Raw genomic sequence first — 6,366 nt, 5'->3', positions numbered from 1 at the left:
CCACCCTGGGTTTACAGTGGACTTGTCTGTATCCCCTGCCTTATCAAAAAGGCCTCTTTAGGATTTTCCAGTGCTTGAGGTTGAGCTGTACAACTCCTAATTCACTGACAGGGATTTCCTTTTCAAGGACCAGATGTTTTTAGAGACTTCGACTTTCTTTTGTCTTCAGAGCAAACATGTAGGATTACATGCAGCAATGGCAGAAGCCTGTTGTTATAGCATTCATGTCCCAATTGGAGGGATTTTCCATCCAATTTTTGAAAAAGGGCAAATTCCACATCAGAGCTCTCAGTGCTTTGTTAAATCGTCAGGCCTATCCAGATGTGTCCCTTATTAGTTTTGGGTTTTTTTACCTGGTTAATTTTGCTTAATAGTGTGTTAACATTGCAAATAAGCATTTAAGTAGACAGAGAAACACACTTCCACTGCATTAAACGAATTAAACAAATGTTATTAATTATTCAGAGGTAGATTCAGTGCTAATCAATTCAATTAAAATACTAATAGATGTATAAAATAAAAGCAGTAGTGGATAGTAGTTATCTAGGTGACAAATAGTACTTAAGAGGGAGAAACTTTTAAAGATTGAATAAGACATTGATTGTACATTGTACATCAGTTGATTTCTTCACCGTACTTCATAACTGTGTCACAAGGGTTAGTCAAGCAGGCGGGTGTGATTTTTCACTACTCCACACATTCATTTCTGGTAATCTTATATTTCATTACTACACAAGAGACAACATGGCATAGCCGCATGAAGTTTTATCTCACTAATAATGGTGGTGTATACTCCTGCCATAAGAAGTGTTGTCCATGGATACTTTCTGATCAGGATGCCTGTCTGAGAAGTCTCATTTTCAAGCCACTCTGTGAATTAATGAGGAAGAATATTTATTTTAGTTAATAATCTCAGTGGATCTATTTGGCTGCTTCTGGGGCACAGAGATCTCGTGAAAGAAATGTGGTCCTTATCATTCAGAAAGGCTGTGGTGTTAGTGTGGATTAAGCACAAACTGCAGTTAAAAGAAATTTCTGATGGTAAAATAAGGGCATGGTTGAGGATAATGTGAAGAAATAAGGGGCTGTACTGTCCTGCAGAGATCAGCTTTTTTTTTCAAAAAAGACTAGTTCAAGCTTCCCCAGATGCTGTGATAAATACCTCAGCCATAAATATAAGGTGCTATCCTAAAACAAGGGTGAGCTATGATCTTTTTGCTATTTGACTTCTCTAAGGAAACTGATAAAAGAACCATTCAATGTCTGCTAGAAAGCTGGGTGATTTTTTTGGACACCTGCTCATGGGGAACTGGACTGAGCCCGTCAGTACAGGGCGCTGATCAGTCAGTAACACACGGTGGTGGCTTTGGATCAGCACAGCGGACTTAAATCAGTGATTTAGAAAGGAAAGATTGTAACCCGCAGTCCCAGCCTCAAGACTGATCTTGTCTCTTTTCCCAGATATTTAATTACTCCATGTGTGATTTGATTATTCACTGAGTTGTTTCCTGTGAACGTTTTTAAGCATTTCATTTGCTCCATAGTCCTATCAGTGCTTTCCAGTTTTGCAATGCACAAGGGGTTAATGTATTTGCTAGCTTTTTTTTTTTTTGCTTCTCCTTTGGTTTGTGCTGAATCTGAAGCCTGAAGTGACGATCAATGGCCCAGATTATTTCCTTGCTGTCAGCTATCGACTTTCTCTCAGTCTCTGGTATCAAAGCTCTTTTCCAAGGGTGATGCTAGCAGGGCTGGTGGTGGGGGAGATGAAGAAAGTCTTGATAGCCATCTCCCAGTTCATTTCAAAGTACCTTTAATTGAATGTGCAAAGGGGAGGGGGGTGGGAATCACCTGATCATACAAAGTCAATGGAGAGATCAGGCAGGCTGGGGCTGGGAGATCTTAATGATAATTTCAGAAAAGTGGATTTTTTTGAGAGAGAGGATTATTTATTTATGTGATGGATTGTCTTTTCCTTTAACCCACTTTGAAAAAACACTGGTTTTTAGCAGCAGAAGCCCAGGACTTTGCTAGTAACCTGCCATTTGTTGAAGGAACTCTGATTCTGTCTGTGTGGTGTGACCTCCGCCTTCCCAAACTGAACATTGAGGGCTAGAAGATGCAATCCTTTTCACAGCCATGAGCACATCTTTCCCAGAGCCCTTTGCCTGGACGGTAAATACTCATCCACAGGAATGATGGCTGCATAGTTTAGCTCTTGCAAGCATGTGGCTAAATGAAAGTCTGCAGATTAGGTTGGAGTTCTGTTTAGCATTATTTTAATGGGGCTAATTCCCCAGTACTCTCTGCACAGTAACTGAGACCAGGGCAGAGTGACTTCAAATACCCACCAGTTGTGTATAACGTTCTGCACTTAGCACTGGAGAATATAATGACAGAAGGGGCAGAGAATCAGATTGAATAGGAGTTACAGAAATTAATTTGCCATTGGAAACAAAACTAATGGTTTCATTTCAGATCATTGAAAAACATAATTTTCCCATTAGTGGAGCTAGATTTTTCTCAGTGGTGGCAGATGACAGAACAAGGAACAACAGTCTCAAGTTGCAGCAAGGCAAGTTTAGGTTGGATATTAGGAAGTATTTTCTCACTAGAAGGGTAGTAAAGCACTGGAACAGGTTACCCAGAGAGGTTGTGGACTTTCCATTTTTAAGGTTTTCAAGACCTGGGTAGGCAAAGCCCTGGCTGGGATAATCTAGTTGGGGCTGGTCCTTTGAGCAGGGGGTTGGACTAGATGACTTCCCGAGGTGCCTTCCAACCCTAATTTTCTATGATTCTATGATTATTCCCATTTATAATGGAGTAATCCAGCATCTTTCACTGGAATCCTTTAGGGTTAGAGCCTAGGGTACACTTAAATGACAATTTACATATAAGCAAAAATGCATTAGTTTCAGGGGTGTCATCATGGATTTCAGCTTTGTACATGGTGCTACCATATTGCTACCCAATACTCATTCATCTGTACATTCAGAGGAAGGCCAAGTGCACAACTTTCAAAGTGCTTTCTTTCCCCCCATCCCTACAGGAAATATTGTATGTGGTTGTGTACACTGAGAATACCTGCCTATGTTCCAGGGTAGTGCCGTGGAGGTATTAGATGTGAATGAATCATAAAGGGTTTGATGGCTGAATCTGGACAAGCTGTGATTTCAGTTTCTCTCCCAGTGGGTCTGAATTTGCTGATGCCTGAGGATGAAGATTTTGCTTCCCTTTGGGTTTCCATACTACTTGTCCCTCCATTTGGCTGATCTCATTTCTTATCCTGTGCCCATCACCGCGGGATCTATAATTTCTACAGATGAAATCCTGAACGCTTTCAAGTCAGTGGCAAAACTCCAGTTGACTACAGTGGGGCCAGGAACATTACCCAGAGTCCTTGAAGTCAGTCCAGAGTTGCATGGCACACAGAAAGGTTGTGTGTGGTGGGTCTGACTCAAACGTTGGAAACCAGAGCAGGAAGCCATATAGACAGGTGGAACATGTTGTGGTGGCTGAGTCACAGGGTGAAGTGCAAATTGGAAGTCACCCTCAGATAGGGAGGGACAGTTGCCCTAACTTTTTGAGGTGGGAGAAGAGGAGTCTTTGTTTTTCCCTAGCCAAATTTTAAGTCATTCAGATGTCTTCTATTAATACTTACCTATGGTTTCCCAAGGACCTTTTCTTCAGGTGAGTGTTTGCTGGGGAAACGTCCTTGAGATGTGCAGGGAATGCAGGCAGGACAAGTGATGGCTTCGGTGGGTACATCTACATGTGCTATTAACATGTGCATATCATGCTGGCATTGATTGCTGCCAGGCGTGCCATTTAAACATGCCTGGGACTGCAGCAGGTTGAGCTGGATCAGAACAGCCCTGGCTGGCAAGGAGCCTGAGGAGGTCAGCCTGCCAGCCCGTGGCTGCTCTGATCCGGCTCAATGTGCTGTAGAGGGTGTGGCTGGAGCACGAGGGTGCTCCAGTGTGGGACTAGCCAGCAGGCAGCCCCTGCACTGAAGCACCCTTGTGCCCCAGGTACCTGGGTCAGCATCTATATATGTGCTGCTGTGCATGAATAACTATATGTTTCCTGTGGCCTAATAGGGATGGTCATGTACATGTGAGACATTTACTGCCAAGCTAATTAGTCTCATCCACAGTAAAAGTCTCATGTAGATGCACCCAGTGTCATTTAATAAAAGTTACTTTTTGACTATATCTTTGCTTGTTCAGGAAAGGGTACATTCACTGTTGATGTGACTTGACTTCATTCTGCCCTTCTAGGTATAAATCAGAAATGCATCTATTAAATAGAATGATGCTATTCTATCCTGGTGAACTTGGTGTTGTAAGGTCAGAAACAGACCCCAAGGGCCAGATGGAATAAGAGCCTTAGGTGCCACGATGCCTAGCTTTTAGATTCCCTGTCATTGTCATAGAATCAGTGATAGGTGTCTTAGGCAGTGTACAATGAGAGCTAAATGTTTCTAACTGAGCAGGTGAAACCCTAAAGTAGTATGCTCAGGTGTATAGAAATCTAGACATGCTGAATATACATTTGAGTCTTAAATCCTGCTTTACAGATGCCTTACTCAGGGCAGCACAGATGTATGGGCAGCACAGATGCACACTATGTACTGGCATTCACTGCTCTGATCCCTCTCCTGAAAGTAAGCCCCTACATCTTTCTTTCAAGAACCTGAGCTCACTCTTTTCCAAGTTAGTGGTTAAAGCCCTGCCTCTGGGAGTAGGAGAATTACATTCAATGCCTGGAGCACAGAGAATCATAGAATCATAGAATATGTGGGTTGGAAGGGACCTCAGGAGGTCCTCAGGAAAGGGACATCAGGAGGCCATCTAGCTCAATCCCCTGCTCAAAGCAGAACTATACCAGTGGAAGATGACTAGTCACTAACTCTACTTTCTTTCTAGGATTTACACTCTGCCGTCCATTAATTTGTCACCCACCACGCTTTGTTGTTACTATTGCAGACAGGAAGAATGTCTGCCCTGTTAGGGAAGTCTCTTGCTGCTATCTCTTGGCATGGGCTCTCTCCAGGGCTTCTCCTCCCCTACACCCTGGTCCACCACTCACCCAGATGATGTACTTAGGAATCACTGTTCAACTATGAAGAATTGCCTACATGATTTGCTTTTCACCCCAATATCTGGGGCTTTCACAGAGGCTATATCTGGTCATGTCCGTGCCAATTAAATCACAAGCAAAACTCAACTTAAATGATAACAGATTAAGTAACAGATCCTGTGCTAGTCAGATCTCACCTCCAGACCCAATACTGGCCAGTATTATGTCCTCCTATGTCAAATAACTTCTCAGCTCCTGGCCCCTCCAGTGTCTCTGGTTTCACCTAATGCAAATCACATCTTGAGAGACCACTGGCCCCTTTTTATCTAGGCTCCCAGCTAATTACAGGGAATCCTTATGCCACACAGTCCATCCAAGATTCAATCAATTTCCTTTCTGGTTTTGTGTTCTGTACTCACTAAAGCTCAGAGCCCTTTTCAACACAGTCCTGGCTCTGTTTAGGCAATTTCCTCAACTGATTTTGTCCCACAGTTTTTCAAGCCCAGGCAGTTTTTCAAGCCCAATTTTTATAGTCCAGGTTAAAACTCAGGTCCCGCACTAAGCCACCCTTCAGGCTTAACCCCAATCTCTGTATGCACTATACCCAGGCTAGGTATCCAATGCTTGCCAATTCACTTTCTCTTTCCCCCTTTTGTTTCTCTGTTTTCCTGCTCTGGGACTTGCCTGCCCTCTGCCAAGAAAACTGGTACTTCTATGTCCTCTTTAATGATGGGGCAATGTCCCTGCCAACTTGCTGGGGTTGGAAGTGGTGGTGATCACATGTGGCATCTCCTGTCACTTCTGGACACTGGGATCCACTGTACCCCTCACCGACAGCTCATTCACACCTCTATGCTGACTCCAGATGAGTCTTCTGGCTCTCCCCCTTTCCGGGGGAAAGGAACCACCCTGCTGCTCCCAGCGGTTTCCATTTTAAGGAAGACTTGAACTCCCAGGGTCTCTTGGGAGTTTATCTCTGCCATGCTGGGCTACATCGTGGGGAGTTTAACTCTTCCATTGCCAGACCAAAATTCCTCCAGGGCTGGCTGTCCATGTCAGGCTCACCCAGGCATAGCAGAGCTTGAAATAGACCCCTTGCTACAAAGACCATTCCCAACTATATCATCTCAGCCAAAGCTTGATCTAGCTGGGTCTTAAAAACCTAGAAAAAAATCTTGCTACCCCCTCCCCCCCAAAAAAAAAACCCAAAAACCTTAGTTGAAATTGTTCATGATTAGTGGAGTCTGCCTTGACATAACCATTCAGATTTTTCTTGTTTCAAAAGCT

This window comes from Gavialis gangeticus, unplaced genomic scaffold, assembly GCF_001723915.1.
Source record: "Gavialis gangeticus isolate Ggan-Ray unplaced genomic scaffold, GavGan_comp1, whole genome shotgun sequence".
Classification (NCBI taxonomy): domain Eukaryota; kingdom Metazoa; phylum Chordata; order Crocodylia; family Gavialidae; genus Gavialis; species Gavialis gangeticus.
Note: the sequence above shows the minus strand (reverse complement) of the source record.